Source organism: Papio anubis, chromosome 13 (genome assembly GCF_008728515.1).
Source record: "Papio anubis isolate 15944 chromosome 13, Panubis1.0, whole genome shotgun sequence".
Taxonomy (NCBI): Eukaryota; Metazoa; Chordata; class Mammalia; order Primates; family Cercopithecidae; genus Papio; species Papio anubis.
Window position 1 is genome coordinate 43,070,298 of NC_044988.1, and position 22,861 is coordinate 43,093,158.

The 22,861-nt window shown below is 36.9% G+C and overlaps 1 long non-coding RNA gene across 1 annotated transcript in view; it reads right to left on the bottom strand.

Moving 5' to 3' along the window:
• The window catches only part of LOC116270017, a 41,716-nt gene extending 19,774 nt beyond the window's left edge, over positions 1-21,942 (bottom strand). The window contains exon 1 of the long non-coding RNA XR_004177878.1: positions 21,883-21,942. This is a non-coding gene — a long non-coding RNA (uncharacterized LOC116270017). The remainder of the gene's footprint in view (positions 1-21,882) is intronic.
• Positions 21,943-22,861: the final 919 nt, after the last annotated feature.

Below are 22,861 nucleotides of genomic sequence, written 5' to 3' on the forward strand. Positions count from 1 at the left end.
CTGCACAGACCACCAGGCAAATGGCCAACTGTCCTCTGGGGAAAAGCCAAACCTGATTCTCATTTTAAAGGGATACTGATTTTTATGGCCCGAGGTTACTGTAATCAGAGAATATACATTGAACTTCAACTCTCTCAGACACGTCCAAATCTTTTCACTATAGAAGGTAGATCTTTCCAGTCTGAAATTTTCAAGTCAGTATAATCATATGAACCCTGTTGTCAATATATTAAGAATAAAGAGATGTTCACCACGGGACCTTCATCTGTAAAGTCTTCTCTGACTTCCCTCAACTAGATTATAATCCCTCCTTCTGAAGTCCAGTAGCACTTTATCTACATTCTCTTATAGCTTGCCACTTTCTACTCGGTATTGTTATGCAAATGCATGTTTAATTAGCTCAACTAGAGTCATGCTACTTGAGGGCAATAGCCCCTGCAAAAGCTTGAGAGTGCTTTACTTCTTGTCTATAGAAGGCCCTCATAATTTTTGTTTATATGTAAGTAAATCTATTCTGATTGTAGTTCAGTTAAACTGTTGATCAAAAGAACTCCCACCAGTATCTTACATCCTAAGATGTTTTGAGTTAACCATAATAGTTAACTCTCCTTGAGGGCTCATTTTATGCTCAGTGATATACTAAGTGCTTCTTTATTTGCATTTTTCCATTTTAACCCTCACTGGAACTCTCTTAGGTAGTCTTATCCCCTTTACAATTGAGGCAGCTGAAGTTTACAGAATGAAGTAACTTGCCCAAGCTCACCCTACTAGGGAATTGGCAAAACTGGGATTGAACCCAGGCCGCGAATTCCACATTCACGGCCATTGTATAATTCTACTTCCTGGTCAGCCGCGTAAGGCCTTCCGGTCCTTATTCCAAAAATCATTTCTTAGAAGAAAACTAGGCTCAACAGGCAGCCAGATGCAGCTGTCAGAAAAAGCAAGACACTTCCTCAGAAAAAGAAACACATTCATCCAAGGCTTTAAATGCTGCCTCACACCAGAAGTCCCAGTACTCTTGAAAGGAGGGTGACAGTAAGTCAGGCTTAAACCCAGGGTGACCTGGAAGCCCAGATAAACTGCAAGCTCCTGTGATACCCGAAAGGCTATTGTGTTGGCAATTTATCGTCGAGGAAGCCAAGTTTTTGTTTTTGCACAGGAAACACACTTCAAAGCTCCTGCTCTAACTGAAATACATCTTTCATAACTTAATTTACCCAGATTTATTTTTCATGAGCCATGTACTTTTTTTCAGGGAGATTATTTTTTAACATTTCCTTATATGTAATTTTCTTAAATATTCAAGGCCTTGAGCTATTGTGTAGAAAAAAATTATACTTAAGAGAGGTTAGAGTCTACATTTAGGCTCACAGTTAACAGCGAAACACAACAGGTATGAATTATTACCCAATCTTTCATGCTCTAACGTGTCTTCTTGCTTAATTGGAGCAATAAGTCCTAGGATTCACTGGGGATTTTTTCCTGATTGACGTCACCCATCATTCTTGAAGCAAGATACTTACAAAGAGATCCTCAAAACAATGGAATATTCATTCATGTGCACTAACACATCCCCAGGTGTTAGGAAATCTGCAGCCCTGGGAATGAATCTTCTTTGTCCCAAAAAATGCCCTGTGGGCTGTGTTACTTTCTTGCTTTTTATTCAAAGCTTCGGATGAATGAAATGCTGGTGAAATTTTGAGGAGGTTCAGATTTGTTTTGGTACAGTGGGATGTGGCTTTTTTTTTTCTTTTTGCCTTTGCTCTCTCTCCCAGGCAACACCTGAGACTCTCTGCCTTTATCAGTGTCAAAAATTACTTTTTCTAAAAGTCTTTTTTGGACTCAAGCCAGAGTTGCCTCTTAAGCATTTGAGGGGTGAGAGGTTTTGTTCCCTGTTAAAGGCCTTTTGAGCATTGCTGAGCATGTGGAGTAAGACTTTGGGGTTTGGGATTCCTTGGTAGAATCTCCAAAAGAACATTACCCAGGAAGCAACACAGTCACCCTGGGTATGAGATAAGAATAGGAACAGCATAGACATCATCAAAAAAAAAAAATTTGTTTTGTGTAATAAATTGAATATTTACTAGGTGTCAGTCACTGTTCCAGGGGCCTTAGTTATGTTACCATGTTCAATCCCAGTAATAACGCTCTGAGAGGAGGACTCTTCTTATTCTCATTTTACAGATGGTTTAAGTAATCACCCAAGGTTACATGAGTAGCAACTGCTGGAGCCAGGATTACAAAACAAAAATAAAGGAGATGCCATGTTAGAAGTATTATCTGTTTGATCCCTTTCATTCACTGTTAAATTGACTCACGGATGGAGGAAGGAAATATATGAAGTGTAAGATGAAGCTTTCTCAGTTACTTATCCCCCATTTCTTCTTCACTTTAAAATTTAAAAATAGACTATCTTGCCTGCACCCTCACCAAGCTCCACTTAAGTCTAGAATGTCTTGGATAAGTTTTACTGAGGTGATTTACATTTTGTTTTTAGGAAGACTAGAAATTGTCCAGCTGCCAAGACATAATGAGAGGCTGTATTTGCTTAGGATCTTCCTTGATGAGGTGCAAAGGTAACTGTCAGATGGCACTAACTGGCTCTTCGACATCAGTTTAAGAAGTGCTGCACAGGCCAGGTGCAGTGGCTCAAGCCTGTAATCCCAGCACTTTGGGAGGCCGAGACGGGCGGATCGCGAGGTCAGGAGATCGAGACCATCCTCGCTAACATGGTGAAACCCTGTCTCTACTAAAAAATACAGAAAACTAGCCAGGTGAAGTGGCAGGCGCCTGTAGTCCCAGCTACTCGGGAGGCTGAGGCAGGAGAATGGCGTGAACCCGGGAGGCGGAGCTTGCAGTGAGCTGAGATCCGGCCACTGCACTCCAGCCTGGGCGACAGAGCAAGACTCTGTCTCAAAAAAAAAAAAAAAAAAAAAAAAAACCCTGCAGCACAGTGTTGTTCCATTCCTTTTGCTATGGAGGATGAGGAAAACTTGAAGTCTAGAAGGGTACTTCTTGGAAGATTGGCCAACTACTTGCTCACTTTTTTCAAAAACAAATAATCCATTAGCCAGCACAGTAGTCCCCCTTATCCACTATTTCAGCTACCTGTGTTCAGCTGCAGTCCAAAAATAGGTGAGTACAGTGCAATATTTTCAGAGAGACCATATTCATGTAACCTTTTTTAAAGTATATTGTTATAATTATTCTATTTCATTATTATTGTTGTGAATCTCTTACTGTGCCTGATGTGTAAATTAAACTTCATCATAAGCATGTATATACAGGAAAAACATATAGTATGTAGTGAGGTATTATGCACAATTTCAGACATCTACTGGGGGACTTGGAACTTATCCCCTGCTGATAAGGGGGTACTACTGTATTCCTGGAGTCCTTGTAAGTTCAAAGTCCAGTGTTAGGCTTTGGGAGGGAAAGAGGAAAAAAAAAAATCAAAAAAGGCAGAAAGGAAGAAAGAAGGGAGGGGGGAAGAGAAGCAGAGGAGAGGAGGAGGAAGAAAGAGAAAGAGAGAAAGACAGAGAAAGAGAAAGAGAAAGAGAAGAGAGAAAGAAGAGAGAGGAGAGAAAGGAGAGAAAGAGAAGAAGGAGAAAAGAGAAAGAGAAAGAAAAGAGAAAGAGGAGAGAAAGAGAGGAGAGAAAGAGAAGAAAGAGAAAAGAGAGAGAGAGAAGAGAGAAAGAGAGGAGAAAGGAGAAGAGAGAAAAGAGAAGAGAAGAGAGAGAAGAGCGAGAGAGCGCGAGAGAGAGCGAGAGATAGAGCGAGAGAGAGCGAGTGAGCACGAGCAAGAAAGAGAATGAGAGAAAGAAGAGAAAAAGAAAGAGAAAGAGAAAGAAAAGGAAAGGGAAAAGGAACAGGAAAGAAAGAAAAAGAAAAAAAGAGGAAGAAAGCGGAAGGGTAGAGTGGAGAGAGGAGAGCAGAGAAAAGAAAAAGTCTTTAGAAACATCCACAAGCATCTGAAATACTTTTTCAGTTCATTACTGCTCCCCTCATTGAAAGTAATTCTAAAGAAATCCTTCATTAGGCCTATAAATTCCCTTGTGATTGGATAGATTTTGCATATTTGTTTGGCCTGTTATCAATGAATATAGATAGAAAACAGAAGACAACAGATGCAGTCAGCATTTAATCTTTAAAAATCACTTTATGTTCTCTGGAACCCTGTGCATTTGTTAAATAATCCCAGGCTGCCTTGAAAATACTGTTTAGTAAACTTTTATAAAGTTTTTCAATATGTTTCTTAGTCATCTTGTTAACATACAACGGCTCTTTCCTTTGGTGGACATTTTCAGAATTGACCCAAATTGTATCTCAGGGAATTCACCTGAGGAGTAAAGGACAAGTTTTCTCCTATACAAGGAGAAAGAATGCAATTAGAAAATCAAAAATTATCTTGTGTTCTTTTGCCTTGTGTCAAAAAGTTAGTATTTTTAAATTTATATTCCCTTTCTGGAAGATTTTAAAGTTCAGTTTTTAAATAATACTTTTATCTGTCAAACGAAGTCTAAAAAATGAGACTAATTGAGAGACTTCATATAGAACATCCAGTACCATAAAACTTGGATTTTATCAAGATGGATTTTACCAATATGTTCCTATTTTCCCAAGACAGTCACAGTTTATGTCTATGGTCCTGGCATAATTATTTATGTCACCTCCTTTCGCTTCTTAAAATGTCCCAACTTGGATGATGAATTTCATGGTTACCTAAATTTTATATTGGAATATATGCATACAGCAAACATGCTGCATTAGAAAATATGAGTGCCTTGGACTATGGTACTAGTTATATGATCTTACACAGTTATTACCACTTTTAGCCTCAGTGTCCACATTATAAACTAGGAAATATAATTACCCTTAAAGGGTTGAATGAGGATCCAAAAAGACAAGGTCTATGACAGTGCTTTATAGACTGTAAAGCTCTCACAACTGTTGGTAATCAATATTGTTCCAATTCAGTTTTCAATAAATTATGTGCAAGAAAGGACCAGGAAACTACAAAGCTGCACATCTGGGGAAGTATGACTTTATAAGAAAGAGCTGAATTTGTCTTCAGACTAGACAAGAAAAAAACCTCTATGTTCAACTTCTAGGTCACCAATCTGGCCATTCAGAGATTAACAAACATTAATATACATATAAAAAATGTGTTGAATGTTGTACAGACTATCTTATACAATTTACAATATATTTATTCTTAAGAGTGTGAAAGTACAGATTAGAAATGAGTGCTGAATAGTCAAGAGACTTTTCCAAGATTACATCTCTAAAAGAAGTAGAGTTGTACCTTGATCCTCTGCTAAATAGGTATCTGAAGTGAGCTCATTTGTCCAAACCATGTTTCTATAATGTGCTAACATTTAATTTCCTGATTTTTCCTGTATTTAGAAACCTAAATTACTGGCACATTTTGATTAATCTGAAAGAATAAAGTGAAGGAGATCTCTTAACTACCTTTTTAGGTACCTGAACTAGATCACATTTTGATAACAAATTTAATCAACAGTGCTGTTTGGGGTACTTTACAGATCCATATAATAACAGATTTCTATTGCTTCTCAGCTGCCTCAAAGATTTAACAGTATGTTATGTTTTTGCTACTGGCCCTAAGAGCTGATTTCACTACACTTCGCAATATAAGCCCATCGACTTAATTTAGTATTAGGAAAACAGTGTGTCAGTGTTTCTTCACCAGTTAAAACAGGTTAACAAATATGTGGCTTGTCAGTTTTCTGAGAAGGTTGCGTATTTTTTTGCAATCCAGCACCACAGGTCACTGTGATCCTCTTTTTAACCCATTGGTGCTGTTAGAGAACCTCTCAGCAACAAGTAAACCAAAATAATAAGTGTCTAACTTGCATTATTTTGGTCAGCAGGCCAAACTTAAGCCAACTATCACACTTGTTTTAAAAATAAAAATCAAACAAAACCAAAAAAAAAAAAATTAGATCATGAAAAGAGTCTCCTTTCCAAACTTTTAAAATTATTTATTTTGAACCCTAAAGTTTTTTTTGTTGTTATTTTATTTTGACTATAAATTCTTTCTGCTCAAGAACAGAGCAGTAAATTTGGCTCACTGTCCCAGAGAAGAGGAGAATTTCTGGCAGTGAATCATTATAACAACACAATTTTTCCAGCTCATGCCTACCCATTCTCTAGATTAGAGTGACATTTGTTTTTAAAGCAAATCTAGGTTCCTTTTAGTGAGAGGTGGTAATGCTGCATGATAAATAATCAGCTTAAGGATTAACCCCCTAAGCAAGTGGCTTATGGTGAGTAAACTGCCAGGCTAGAAATAGATGAGAATCTTAACATTTATATTTAGTGATTTCTTCTAATCATTATTGTGTTGACAGGAGTCATAAAGTGGAAAAGACACACAAATATAGATTCTAGAGACCTAAACCATTAGTGCTAGTGGGAATAATCCTAGACTCCCTCTGAAAGGCCAGATCTTTCAAAATCTGACCCCATCCACATGTGAAACTCTTCTGAACACACCTCCACTGACACAAATTTGTCATTCTTCCTTGAGCACAACCTGCTTTTTCACATCTTGGCTCCTTTATATATTCATTCTTTAATACCTTGAATTATATTTCTGCCTAGAATATTCCTACAAAAAAGGCTAAGTGTAAATATCATCCTCTCGACAAACCCTTCTCTGATTTCTCTACTTCCAGTGGTAATTAATCACTTCATCCTCTGTAATATTAAATTTATGGTAGCCCTTATCACTTTGCGAAAGACACAGAATCCATCTATAAGTTTTTCTCCTTTTCTAAACTATAGGATTTTTGAAGCCAAAGATATCATTTTAATAATCAGCATTTCCATAGCACAGCAAACATTTTGGTGCATGGCCGGAAAACAAATATTTGGCAAATTAGGAAAGTCATGATTTGTATTATATGGTAGCACAGTACATAAAGCACTGGACATGAGATCAGAAGTCTTAGGTTGCTTTACTCTTTGCCACTTATAAGTTTTATGAACACAAGAAAACAACTTTATGCCAATAAATTTGACAACTAAGTAAAATTTAAAATTTTTTGTAAGAATTACAATATTCCAGAACTGATCCAAGAAGAAATAGGGGGAAATTACATATGTATATATTCATATATATGAAAAGATATCTCTAGTAAGAAAATTGAATGAGTAATGTTTTTAATCCCACAAAGGAAATTTCAAGTCATGATTGTTTTGTCAGTGAATTGTATCAAACATTTGAGGAAAAAATAATACCAATCTTACATAAACTCTTCCAGAAAATAAAGTTCTTTGGAACACTTCCTAACTCATTGTATTGCCCATAATATTACCCTGATACCAAAACTTAACTAAAACATTGTAAGAAGAAAATACTGAAGACCAAGGGGATATACACAACATTCTTTAACAAAGTATTAGGACAACAAACACAACGATATATAAAAAGGATAACACATTATTCCCAAGTGGAGTTTGTCCCAGGAATGCAAGGTTAGTTTAATACTAAAAAATCAACTGATATGATGCATGATATTAATAAACCAAAGGGGCAAAAGTATATGAGCACACAATAGATATACAAAAAGCATTCGACAGAATTCAACAGCCATTTGAGACTTTTTAAACTCTCAGAAAACTAGAAATAGAAAACAACTTTCTCAATCTGAAAACAGCATTTAGAAAAATCTACAGCTAATATAACTAATGATACAATATTTAAAAATTTTTGTCTAAGATAGAGAAAAAGGCAAAAAAGTCTCCTCCAAATGCTTCCATTCAACATTGTACTTGGTGTGCCAGCAAGTATAATGAGACAAGGAAAAGAATTGAAAGATAAAGCTTGGAAAGAAGTAAAACTTTCTAACTCCAGTGTGAGCCTTAGTTTCTACAATTGTAAATTAAGAGGTTGGGGTCTTAAAGTTTATATTCCAATATATGTTATACTTCAGTAAAATTATAATCAGTTCGGTTGTTGAAATCAGAGATAAAATCATCAAACAAGACATCTTAAAACAATCATTTTTCAACAATATCTCTGGAAAATTGTCTTCATTGAAAACCTAGTGCTTATTTCTGTTCTAAGCATTAAACAGGATAAAGAAGAAAATGAAGGACTCTTCTGCTTGAACTTGTAGTCTAAGTATTGATGCAAAACTAACAACCAGTTTACAAGTATATGTAATTATATATTTGTGAATTTAAATATCCACATTTCCATCTGCCGGTAACAATTATATTGGGTCAATAGCATATTGCACATTTCTTTGCATTAATCTAACCACTTTTTAATTCATATTTTTGTCTTGGCTCATACTAGGTTATTTCCCTCTCTCCCCTTATGCTTTATAAACATTTAGAATGATACAGAATATATTTTTAATTGTTAGAATTTAAATGAGCAGGACAATGAGAGTTGGAGTAATTGAATTTTAGAGGAACTAATACGTCTTGAGCAAATACCTATGAATGGGTAAGAAAACTAAAACTTGTTTGAGCTGTTATTATGTGCTGGAAATCTTTATATATATATTATCTCATTTATGCCTCATAGCAACAGTACAAGGAATTACTGTATGTCTGTTTGTATTAATATTATCATCATCATCATTACCATTTTACAGAAGAGGAAATGGAGATTCAGCAAGATTTCTGAAAACTTCCCCACAGTCACACAGCTATTATAATAAATGACAAAGTCAGAATTTCAATGCAAAATTCTTTTTTAAGAATATAGAGGTGAAACAATGTGATGTCTCAGTCTGCTTGTAAATGATGCTTCAGTGGAAGAGCAAGGGGAAGAGTGGTAATAAAGACAAATAGATGAATCAACGTCTGAAAAATATTTATAAATGCTAAAGTTGGGTGACCATTGTTAAGACCACTCATTGTTATTCACTCTACTTTTATCTACAAATGAGATTTTTCATAATTGAAAAAAATGGGAAAAATCTACTTTTTAAAAGAGGACAATTTTTCTCTGTTCTGCCCACTACTCTGCATAGCCTTCATAAAGCCTTGAGCTGAGTTTTGAATAATGTGGAAGGTTTGATTAGACAGAAAGAAGAGGAAGACAGAAAGGGCTAGGAGCAGAATAAAAATGAGAACAGATTTTCTATGAAGTAAAAGGAGTTGACTTTTTAAAGAGGATATGAGTTGTGGAAGAGAGGAGAGGATGTAAAGTAAGTTTGGGAATGTTGGGTTAAATTCAATTATTAAGAACATTGAAAGCCAAGCAAAGAACGACAGAACTTTAAAAAGAAATCTGGCCGGGCGCGGTGGCTCAAGCCTGTAATCCCAGCACTTTGGGAGGCCGAGACGGGCGGATCACAAGGTCAGGAGATCGAGACCATCCTGGCTAACACGGTGAAACCCCGTCTCTACTAAAAAAAAATGCAAAAAAACTAGCCGGGCGGGTTGGCGGGCGCCTGTAGTCCCAGCTACTCGGGAGGCTGAGGTAGGAGAATGGCGTAAACCTGGGAGGCGGAGCTTGCAGTGAGCTGAGATCCGGCCACTGCACCCCAGCCTGGGCGACAGAGCAAGACTCCGTCTCAAAAAATAAAAAATAAAAAAATAATAATAATAAATAAAAAATAAAAAGAAATCTTTATTCTAAGCTCCATCTTAATCCATCACTGAAGTATATATTGAGAATATTCAAAGGCCTAAAAAAATTTTAGATTAAATACTATAATAGCAAATATCATTAGAACAAAAAAAAAAACAAACACACACACATCTTTTCCTAAAAAGAGACGTCACTGTGGCAAAACCAGATTAACACCCCATTTCTTACAAGTCATTCTTAATTCAACAATATTTCATCATAAATTGATCTTCCCTTGGAGTTTACTGTTTTTGTTTGTTTTTGTTTTGTTTTGTTTGTTTTTGAGACGGAGTCTCGCTCTGTCGCCCAGGCTGGAGTGCAGTGGCATGATCTTGATTCACTGCAAGCTCCGCCTCCCATGTTCATGCCATTCTCCTGCCTCAGCCTCCCCAGTAGCTGGGACTACAGGCACTTGCCACCATGCCCGGCTAATTTTTTGTATTTTTAGTAGAGATGGGGTTTCACTGTGTTAGCCAGGAGGCGTTTACTGTTTTTGTGACTAGTGAAAGGTCTAATATAAATTCCTCATAGGTTCTGAATTTACCAGGCTTCAGTGGGAGAAAAAGATTGGTGTATTTGAAAGAAGTTTTGAGCTAGACAGACTACAGACTGAATTCCATGACTTCCCTGCCATAAACTTGGACAGTTATTTAACAGCTCTTCATGTGTTGGTATACTTAAAGAAAAATAGCATAAGGAAAGTTAACCTATAGGACTTAGTACAGTGCCTAGCACCTTGAATTGTATCCTTTTGCTTTGACCCAGTGTCAAACATTCTGATCCATTGTTACATTTGAGAAGCTGCCAGCCATGCAGCTGCCGTCTGTAAGGAATATTATGACAGTTTGATTGCAAAGCATCCCATCAATCTCTGCTTTTTCTTCCTCTTTTGAAATGTCCCCACACTGCTCCCTTGTCCCCTTGTAGCCAGCTAAGGAGGGCGAAATACACCTGAAGACAAATTAGAACATCTCCTCCACTTCCCAAATCCCACCCCATTTGAATGCTTGCCAATCAGAGGCTGTCTCAGTATTTCCTCATTTTACTCCATAAAATGCACTCTCCTTTCTAAGACCTTTGTACACCTGCTGAAAGGAAAATGACCACACATGAGTTCTGGATGTACGTTTATAAATAAAAAGCCTTCATTAATTTTGCATTGGACTTTGTTTTGTCTTTGACATGTATGGCAGACCCACTGACCAGGGTCTGAAAATGGACCTATCACACTGAGCACAGTATCATGATGTAAGCATTCCGGGACGTTATCTTTCTACCAAAAGAGGTTCTGAAGTTAAAAAAAAAAAAAAAAAGTGTCCCAACTTTGTTTGGCACTGTACACTAACATGCATCCATACCTTAAGGAATTATAGCAATCATGAGTATACCGAAGGCGTTTGGTGAGAAGCCTTTTGTTTAAGCCAATATATTTCAAATTTATTCCACATCACAGAATGTCCACCCCTCCCTAATGCTGTAATAAACTAATCACCAACTTCTTCATTCTGGGGTCACTTTCACATGGCTTAGTAGTGCATCCAGATATTACTAAGTAGCTAGTTAGATTAACAGGGGTGAAAACAAAGGCAAAAACAAGTTTATAAAGAAGGAGAGAAAGAATGATGAGAGAAAATAAAAGACAGTGGAATGAATCAAACAGCTAGAACATGTATGGCATAAGTATATTAGAAGCGACTGCATGAGTCTCTTAATTCAAAATCCTACTAGGGTTAGGGATACCACGTTAGAACTATTGAAATGTCAGTTACTTTAGCCAAGCTGAAGTTGAGCCCTTCCCTAATCTTCCTCCTAAAGTAGTTTTCGGTCATCCTTTAGTCCTATGTGGGGGTAAGTTTCAAATTAGAGCTTTAAAAGTTGTCTGGCTTTGAAGAGCACTTAAGCTTATAAAAGAAATAAACTGCTACATTGCAGTGTCAAGCTAAATAGATGATTTATTGACACTTTTTCAGAACTACTCTAGGTTATTTTTGGTGGCATATATCCAAATGGAACAGCACCAAGGTATTTATACAGGCTCCAATTTCTGCACTTCTCCAATATCTGGCATGAAGTGTTTTTATGGTATATAACCTTTTCCCCTGAACTAGCTTTTGCTCATCCTTTAAGCTGAAAATTGATCAGTGTCTGAGTATTTGAGTAGGCATACTACCACTAAGCAACTTACATGCTGGAGACAAACAGTCTGACAATTCCTTTGCATTGTACTACTTTGAGCAAATTTAGGAGACTGGAGAGCTGCCCTGTATATAGGTGGGTATAAAACAAGAATCTGGCTGTATTAGAGTTCTCCAGAAAAATGGAACCAACAGGACATGTAAAGCTATATAGGGAGATATTGATTGTAAAGGATTAGCTCACACAGTTATGGAGGCTGAGAAGTCTCATGACCTGCCGTCGGCAGGCTGCAGGCCCAGGAAAGCTGTTGGTGTAGTTCCAGTCCAGACCTGAAGATCTGAGAATAAGGCATGCTGATGTCCAAGGGCAGGAGAAGACGGATGTTCCAGCTCAGGAAAACTAATTTTCCCTTCCTCTGCCTTTTGTTCTATTCAGGCTCTCAACAGATTGAATGTTGCCCACTCACATTGGTGAGGGTGAATTTTATTCAGTCCACAGATTCAAATGTTAGTCTCTTTGGGAAACACCCTCTTAGACATACCCAGAAATAATGTTTTACTAGCTATCTGAGCATCTCTTAGCCCATTCAAGTTGATACACAAAGCTCATCATCATACTTGCTAAGCTGTATGTGTACTCAAGGTCCTTCCCAACAAAAAATGCCCTTATTACTCCTTCCTCAGTATAAACGCCTTTATATTGCATCCTCAGTGCAGGTTCTTCCCTGCACAATGGTGCCAGACTGGATGGGAAGAGGACAGCGAAATCTACAGCACCTTCTTCTTGCTAAGACATGTGTCTGAGAGGCTGCATAATCCCAAATAAGTCAATTTCTCAAAAGTTTCACAGAGATGTCATACAAATGACCTGCAGCCCATATTCCATTCATTCATTCACTCAATCAATTAATATTGTCTCAGTACCCATTGAGTAGAAAACATTCTTCTAGCTATGGTAGGAGATAAAACAAAAAAACAATGCAGCCTAGGGAGATTCAGTATGCACATGAACATAAAGTTTAAAGGGCTAAAAGAAGCAAAAATGAAATACTAGGAGTGGGCTTCAGATTGTGGGTCTCACCTCTCAATTCTTCCTGGTAGGACCCTTTATTCTCATCATGTCTTGATCTTGTTTCCTTTCCTGGGTTGTGCATAATACAAGTCTCTTCTCCTAACTTTGATCACCATCCTTTCTTCTCTTTCTCATAACTATGATCAGGGATCAGGAACATAGTCTCCACTTGCTTTTTCTTGTCCTTGACCAGCACACTTATAGCTTGTTTATCATACCTTTATCCCACAGTAGAGGTTCTCCACTGTCCTGTGACCTAGGACCAGTAATTTGCAACTTTTTCTGCAAAGGGCCAGATGGCAAATATTTGGGGCTTTATGGGCCATGTAGTCTCTGTTGCAACTGCTTGTCTTTTTAGATATAGGCAGAAGCAAGCAAAAATTTGAATTTCATATAATTTTTAACATGTCGTCAAAAATTCTTTTTTAATTTTTTCCAAACATTTTAAAATGTAGAAACTATTCTTTTTAAAAAATAGCCTTAAGGAGTACAAGTGTAGTTTTGTTACACAGATATATTACATACAGGTAAAGTCTAGGCTTTTAGTTTAACTATCACTTGAATAGTGCCCATTGTACTCACTAATTTCTCATCCCTCATGCCCCTCCCACCCTTCCAAAACTCCAGTGTCTATTATTCAACATTCTCTATGTGTACATATTATTTAGCTCCCGTTTATAGGTGAGAACGTGGTATTTGACTCTGTGTCTGAGTTGTTTCACTTAAAAGATAATGGCTTCCAGCTCCATGCATGTGGCTGCAAAAGACATGATTTCATTCTTTTTTATGGCTGAACAGTATTCCATTGTGGGTGTATGATGTGTGTGTGTGTGTGTGTGCGCGCGCGCACACATGCATGTGTATTAAACACATTTTCCTTATCCAGTCATTCATTGAAGGATACTTAGGTTGATTCTATGACATTACTATTACTAAAGATGCTGTCATAAACATACATGTGCAGGTATCTTTTTGATATAGTGATTTCCTTTGGGTAGATACCCAGTAGTGGCATTGCTGGCTTGCATGGTACTTCTATTTTTTGTTCTTTGAGAAATAGCCATACTGTTTTCCATAGAGATTGTACTAATTTACATTCCCTTATCAACTGTGTAAAAAATAACATAGGAACCATTCTTAGCTCCTGGGTCATGCAAAAAGGCCCACAGTTTGCTGGCTCCTAGCCTAGAATGTATGTAAAGAGTATGTACGTAGACAATGGCCCCAAGTCATAAGGATACAGGCAAGATGAGGAGAGGAAGAGAGAAAGGAAGAGCAATGGATAGGAAGGTAATACTTAAATCTGCAAGGAAGTTAAATCTTATAACAAATGCTCTGGCCCAGGGTTTGTGAAATTTTCATACAGGCATAACTACTATGGTTAACAGGCAAATGTTCTGTGAGCACTGGCAATTGTTTTCATAAAGCCAGTTCTAAATGTGTGTAGTAGACAATGCTACCTGTTTACCAAAACTGTTTCTTTTTCTCCTGGTCAGGCAAGTAGGCTACTTTTCCTAGCCTACCTTGCAGTTAGCTGTGGTCATGTAACTAGCTGTCACAATGAAATATGAGCCCAAGTGAGATCAATCACTTTTAAGAAAGGGGTAGGCCTCCTCCAGTCTCTCTTCCTCCTTCTACCAGCTGAATGTTATGGAAAATGGAGCTCCATTAGATGGTGGAGTCACACGAATCAGGGAGCCTTGGTCCCTCAAGAACCACATATAGAAGAGCTGCTCACTGACCAGGAGCATCTAGCTAAGACTATTCTAAGAGCAGTAAATATACTTTTCATGCTTATTCAGCTCAATAGAGCAGCTAACCTTATTTATGCTAAGGTGTAAATTACTAAGAAATGTTGATTGTGTGACCATTACTTATAAAATACAAAATACATACTCATAGCTTTAAAAAGAAAAGTTATGACAATATGAAAAAAAACCCAGAACTTTTCACATCAATTGTGTTCAAAGAGCTATGTTTTGGGACATACAAAATAAATTACTGCCTCCCAGCTAAATAGAATAGGAGCAACCACAGGAAGAAGGAAAGACCTATTTGCCTAACATATCCACAGAACTTAATATCAGGTTTTTGCAGTTTTTAAGCCCTTATGGTTCTGAAATTTCTACTCTAATCCTAGCTCTTCCATTTTTCATTTTCAGAGACATGAAATTTTAGATTTTGAAAGGACTTGGATGGCAACATGTCTAACCTCTCACTTTTAGAGAAAAACATGTTGTCAATATCAATAATATAATCCTTGAACTATATTGAGAATTATATCCCTCAGTCTCCTCTTTACCAGGCTAAATATCCCCAATTTCTATGGGATATTTTTGCAAATATATTTTAATCCATTAATCTTTTTCATTCTTCCTTCAGTTGTTCACTCTTTCTCAGGTTACAAAGTTCAGAAAGGGACATGAGATTCTAAATAAAGACATAGCCAACAAGGCCAGCCAGGCCTATGTATAGACAGAGTTGAAAGCTGCCAGCCTGGTTTGATTTGAGATGCAGAAAAGCTCCTGGTTCTCCTCTTCTCCAGCCCCAATCACCCAGACAAAAATAGTCCCCCTATCTTGCTTGCCAAGGACAATTTTCCCATCACTGGAGGGCCTTTGGGAAAAGGGGCAGAAGAAAGGCAACTATATTTCTTTTAAAAATGTGCTTGTCTGTATACTAGATACATTATATACATTACTTCACTTAAACTCTACAAATATCTTAAGTTACTAGTGCATATATCATAAAGAAAGCAATTAGTAAAAGATAAAACATAGGCTCCACAGTCGGGCAGACCTAAGTTTGAATTCCACCTCCAACATTTACTGGCTGTGAGACCTTAGCTAATTTGTTTATCCTCTCAAAGCTTCAGGTTCCTGACCTAGATAGTTTATTCCATCTACAGCATAGGATGATGTCATGAACAAGCAACATAATCTATGTGCCTGGTCCACTGCCTGCCTCCTGACAAATACTCAGTATGTGTAAGCCAGTATTATCCCCATTTTACAGATAATGAAGTTGAGTCACAGAAGTTAAATGATTTGCCTTAGGTCACAGAGCTAAGAAGTAGCAGAAACAACATCTAAACCTAACTCTGCCTCCAAAGCTTGTGTTTGTTCCGCTACCGTTTCCAAAACGCTTCTCATGAATTCACATGAATGGCCCAGGAGAAGCAGCACAAAAGTTCCACCACCATAATTTTAGAGTATCCAACTTAGAAACTAAGTATATAGCCCTGACATGTAAGTAAGTAGGTAAGTATTTAGAGTTGGAAAGAATGAGTCAGAAAACAAGTTTCCAAGAAAATGTGGCTCAGTTGGAAGGAGGGAGCAAAAAGGTCTCAAGGGAGCTGTACTGTTCATGGCCACTGCTTATGGACACTGGGAACATTTGAGAATTGTGCACCAAAAGCAGGGTGGGGTAGTGTTTGAGAGCCCGCTTCACCTAAGTTGCAAGAGCTCTAACAGGAACTTAAGAGTTACACAGCAGTTCACACTCTGATCTGAACCTGCTTTGGAAAAAAAAAAACAATTTTATAAATTGGTACAAGAGAAATATATCAAAGATAGCCAGATATATAGTCAAAGAAAAAGAAGACAAAAGGAAGCCTGAAGGTGACCCTACTTTGTTCACTTTCACAGTTTCAGCAGTCAAGCTAGAGCCTGTCATATGCTAGATTTGCTATTTGATTTATGCCTTGGAGTACACATTGTATAGTCACTCAAAATTTAGTGACAAAGTTCTTGTCTCTAAAGCAGGACATACAGAATTCCAATCATGATTCCTTCACTTTGCGACAAGTTACCTCCTTCTCTGTGCCTCAGTTTCCTCATCCTTACAAGGTGCTCAACAGATTTTGTTTTTGAGATGGAGTTTCACTCTTCTCGCCCAAGCTGGAGTACAATGGCAAAATCTCGGCTCACTGCAACCTCCACCTCCCAGGTTCAAGCGATTCTCCTGCCTCAGCCTCTCGAGTAGCTGGGATTACAGGCATGTGCCACCATGCCAGGTTAATTTTTGTATTTTTAGTAGAGATGGGGTTTTACCACATTGCCCAGGCTGGTCTCAAACTCCTGACCTCAGGTGATCCACCCACCTTGGCCTCCCAAAGTGCTGGGATTATAGGCAAGAGCCACCACACCCAGCCTGCTCAACAGATATTAACTGTTGTTATTCTCTCATTTAATCCTCACAATCAGTGAAGAAACTGAGACTGAAGTTACTCAGTGGCTTGCCTAAATCTTCCCCAGACAGTAATCAGAAGGATCAGAATCCAAAGGCAGGATTTATGTCTCTGAGCATCATCTTCCTCCTTGCCATGCTGCTTGTGATGTGTAAGAAAAAGCTCAATAACCTATCAAACAGTGCTTTCCAAATAATCTGAAATTTCCTTTATTGCTTTACAGTCATGACTGGGACTTGGAGATTTGTCTTTACTGAATAGCTGAATGGGCATCCGCATGTGGCCAAATGCTGTTAGTGACAGAAGGTCAATACATCAACCTACTTGCTCATAGTACAGAAAAGAACAATTAAAATAAGCAGAGAGGGCAAATAAACAGCACGTGCATTTTCTTCCTAAGATACCCTGGACAAATTACTTGTTGAGCTGCAACTGCTAACAGCAGTTACTTATACTGAATTAAAGAAGCCATCACTATACTCTTTTGTCATCCTCCCCACTGAAAAAAAAAAAGAAAACTGAAGTGGTAAATGAGTCCTGCCTAAAATAATGAAGGGTCCTCTTTAGATAAATCAATTTCAAATCTTTGGAGGGGTCATTGTTTAGTAAAGGGGATGGTTTTTGAAAGCAGGGAGATGAATAAATGGAACTAGCACAGCTCTCCATAAAAAGTTAGTTGCTAGCTTATTTGTGAAAGAATCTTCCAATCAAATTATAGACAGTTAAAAAATGTTTCTCTTGCTCCCTGTTGCTAACTTAATTAACATTTGCCCTCAAAATGTATGTGTGTGCATGTGTATATCTGTGTGTGAGCCTACAGCTGTTCACTGGACATGAATAAACAAACAAGCAAGCACGTCTGCAAGCTATTTCCACTCATGCTGGTAGAAATAGCTTGAAAAGATGCACGTTTGGGGAGACCACATCACCTCAACCCCTTGGGAGGACTAGGAGTGCCAATCCTTTGTAAAATTCGTAAAAAACCAAATTTTCATCTCTATTCTATGTAAAATCTGGAGCACTACTCTGGACAGACTAGAGTTCAGGAAGTTTTTAACTTTAAACACATGAAATTTCCATTTTCATGGGTCAAAACATATTAAAGACCAGCCATTTATAGGGTTTTGTTGCATAACATTGCTAGGATAGTGGAGAAAAGTACTGGGGAAGATCAATCCCGAATAGAAGGGAGGGTTTCTCAAATGATAGATGCTAATAATTAGAAAAAAAAGTTATATTGTAGAGAAACATATACATGTGCATGTAAGATCTATATTAGCAACTGGGGCGTCCTTATGAAAGACCTTCCATGTAAGTTTCATAAGCAGAAGCTCTCTTAGACCACAGAGAAACTCATGCTCAGTAAAATTTTTCATGTCTTCTGATGTTGATTTTTATTTTCCCCAAAACAATCATCAGTCTTCATATACCTCAAAGTGTATATTTTTTTAGTCAACATTGAAGGATGTGAATCGAATCAGCTCAATTTCAATGCACAATCCCTGATTCTCTCAAACATTTCAGACTTATCCCTGATTCTCCCAAACATTCCAGGCTTATAATTTCTAATGGTGAGAAGAAATAAAGTCAGATGAGTTAAAGCATATCTCTACTGAACAAAATAAACGGTCATTTTCTTTACTTTTCTCTGGAACATAAGTGTTTTCACAGCATCAGACCATTTATTGAAGATGCCATCCCTTGTTCACCTCTATTTGGTACTGGATTTTATTAAAAATGGAGAACAGATGACCTACTGGGCTTGAGGTATGGTCAGAGTTTTCTTAAGGGGTCTTCTTCACACAATTTAAAAATCAGATCCAACCTGATCATTCTTATTACTGAGAACGTAAAGTGAAAACATTTTGTCAAAATTTAACCTCTTAGATGAAGGAGCCAGCAAACATGGTTTCTGCCTCCATGCAATTAGGTGGCTCAATTTTGAAAAGCCCCACCATAATGGCTCAGAGGACTCCCCATTTTGGTTGATGCTGCTTTTCTCTGAAACACAAAAGGTTAACCCCACCAATAGGTCGGCACATCTCTAAAGTCTCAGCCACTTCTAGAGGTCTCTCAATGACAAGTTCTTGCTCAGAGTGAAAACTAGCTGTAGGCAGAACAAGGATGGCAGGTGCAGGGGGAAATGATCACCCTAAGTACATGGTGGCAAGAACATGAGAGCTACAGACTTCATGGTGGAGGAATGCAGGCATTTCTAGATATGGTAACAGCCTCTGCAATGGCAGATAATTATGTTTGTGATCATCTGAAACCCTGAAAATAAGGCTAACCAAGTCAGGGTTGCCTAAGGGCCACAGACACAGAACTCCAGCCAGTGTCAACATAAGGCTGGTAACTGATCACCACAGGCATGAGCAGGAATAAGAACATCCACTGTGTAACATGCACCCAATACCACAGACCTAATACCCAAACCCCCACATCTGCCTGGCTTTCACTAAGTCCTGAAATAATGGATTTAAAAGATCATAAATCATCTTTCTTAGACTGGAGGTTGCATAGGGAAATTCCTAGATGAACCTATTAGTTGAGAACAATCTGAAACCTTTCACCAAAATATGTAAACTGTAATACGTGATGCCAAGAAAACTTGTGTACCCTATTTTTGGTGCACTGTATTGCACTGTATTTACACACGCTTAACTTTCCCATTTGTCAAAGATGTTCTTAAGAACAATAACAATGTCTTGATTATCTTTGTATCACCACACCTGCATAGAGCCTGACACATAATAGAAACCCAATATATATTTACTGACCAAATGGATGGGTGAAGAATGAACTTTATAGTAGTGCTAATAAGATGTTTTATCTTGACATTAAATACACATTACTTTATTTTTCCTTCAAAGATATGGAGAGCTCTGACTCCAAAGTAAGAGACATGATTTGTACTTATTACATTTTAGTCTAAGATCTAGTATATGGTACCAAGTATATTGAGAGTTAGGAAAAAAAGAAAAAAAGAAAAAGAATCACTACCTGCCAAGATATACCATCTATGGATAAAGAATATCATCCCATCTCACCACAGTAAACAGTTCAGCCTCTCCTATCTGTGCTCCTACCCGGCTTTCCACTCACAGAAGAATAAAATAAATGATATGAAGTTAAACAAGGTCTCTAAAGAATCTAAACTAGCTCTTAGCAATACATGCCTCAATAAGGTCTTGAGGAGCTTTACAAGAGAGAAACAGATTCTCTCCAAACAACTTTCCAAACAACTCAATTTTACAAAGTCAGTGCTTTCTGAATACAGTGAACACTGATACCAAAGGAAACATAAAATGTGACAAGAACATTATGGAATAAGGCAAAAGGGACACTAAGGTTATGAACCCAAAGAAAATTATACAATGGGAAGATTGTATTTCTTTCAGTTCAGAGCAAGTAAAATAAGTTCAGGGTAAAACAAAAAAACCAACATTAAATCAAAGAATTCAGTAAAATGAATAAGCACTTTAGAGATTCAGATTTTACATTTAAGAAAGACTAGGAATATTAGCCAAGTAAAGATAAGAGACTGCCAAGGAAAAGTAATATCCAGTAAAAGTACAGAGAAAAAAAAGCATTTTACTTTTCCTTCCCATATTGAAATTTTTACAGAACTTTAAAAAGCATGTTGGAGGAAATTTACTTTTCTTTCCTTAATTATATAATTCTGGAAAGACACAGTCACTGTCAGCAATATCTGGAAGTATTACATTAGAAAAGTCCATACTAGAAATTCTGAAAGTTTTAAAATATCTGGAGAGTTTGGCTGTGGATATAGAAAGAAAAGATCATTTTAGCTCTAATGCTGAATTATTTTTCAACCTATCATGATATAAACTGTGTATATGACAGATAATATGAACCAAACATGCTAAATGACATGTTCGCGTTTCTATGCTCATTGACCTTTCAAATATTTGGAAAAAATATTGTAATGATAATTCTTGATTGCTCTAATTCTCCCACTAATATTTAATAATATCAACCAAATAGTTCATAGTCCTGTCTTCTCACGCATGTAATAGTCTATTTCTATGTGGACATGAATTAGTAGAGATTGATTGCTTTATTGTTCATATCAACAATGTTAACCAAACATGTTTGAAATGCTGGCCCTAAACTAAACACAAATTTCAACACAGCTACACTAATCAAGCCTGACTACATGAATTATGCAAAATATAAAACTGAAACATGCTTTTATATTAAATAACTAAAGTTCACACTCTGTCTATAACCAATAGTATCAACAGAGGGAACCTAAAAATAACCATAAATGTTTCATGTGGTTTTAATCTTGGGAGAAGCAAGAGAAGTTTCCACATGGCTATCATAAAATAAATGTCAACAACATATGGGCAAACGAGACCAGACCGAGTATACGTGTAATTCTCTTTATTAGCAAAAATTAACCTAGGTTAGATCTATTGGGTTAAGTGGTAGTAAGAGCTGGTAAAAGCAGTAACAGAAAACAGGAATAGAAAAGTAGAAGAATAAAAATGGGAACAAATCAAGAAAATTCCTTCAGAGTGTGATTCAGAAGGCTAATATTTTCTCAACAGCAAAATAGATTATAATCTTGACAAATTTTTGGTTGTGTTTTTTAGTATCTTTTATTAGAACATCAAAATATTTAAAAATAAATTTATTCACTAATATGTTATCTCATAAAAATATTGAATGTTGTCATCTCTCTTTCATAATAGAAAAAAACTTATATGTGGAGATTTCTCCAAGTGTCTACCCTAGACCTGAGTCTAAATAAAGGAGAAAAAAACAAAAAACAAAACAAAAAAATCTCGGTCTTGAGACAGTTATTTTTTATTAAATGACCATATAAACACATCTGACTTACCTTTTTTATGGGTAGCATCAGGCAAATTCCCTGTACATCTTTTTCTTCAAAATACTCTTTGATCTAAGAACAAATTTAAATAGTATTGAAACTAGTATTATTACAGATACGAGGCATTCTTCCTTGGTTTCTGTGATTCTTTTTAGTACTGCTGAATAAACATTAGTAATGTCTATGTCTTGAGGAAGCTGAATTTGAATAGAAAATTACTAGCTTTATTATAATCACTTACAGACTTTTAAATTATGCTGTCAATATTTTCAATAATATATTTCACTCATTTTAAATGTTTGGTTAGATAACCACCTCCTTTCTCCTCTTGCTCCAGCTACTGCTAATTCAATATAATCATTGAATAGGGTATCATGCTTCCTCCCAAACAAGCAAGAATTAAAGTCACAATCCATAGGCAAAAGTTCATTATTGCTGGCTTATTGGAATTAATCACATTTAAGGCAGCAATTTAACCTGATAACCCTCAACCTAATCGTCTCAATCATTCTATTCTCTTCATACCATACTTTCCCCAAAACTGCTACAAATCTGAACTGATGACCCAAGTTCTGTCTGTTGGCTGGCACCCACTGGTATTTCTATGTAAAGAAAACACCATGGGGTCATTTCACTACATTTATACTTAGATGGTTCCAAGAGAAAAGTTTCCCCTCAATACAACTTCACCAGCAAAATATTCCTTACATAGATTAGTATTAATATAATTGTCAAGGAAATTAAATATCTTTACATGTGTTAGTAAAAGCTACATTTTTTCCAGTTTGACTTCTCCATTTATACCTTAAAAAAGGAAAGACCCTGGAGTTTCCTTTGAACTGTACATTTTAGGAGTCTTATATTAAATACTATTAAGGGAAGAATAACTGATGTAAGAATTCTTAAGAATTAAACTTACATATTTTGGCAGAAAAGTCCAAAGCTTTAGTGTCTAAAGCTTTAAGGTTGAGCTCTTTTCACTAATAGA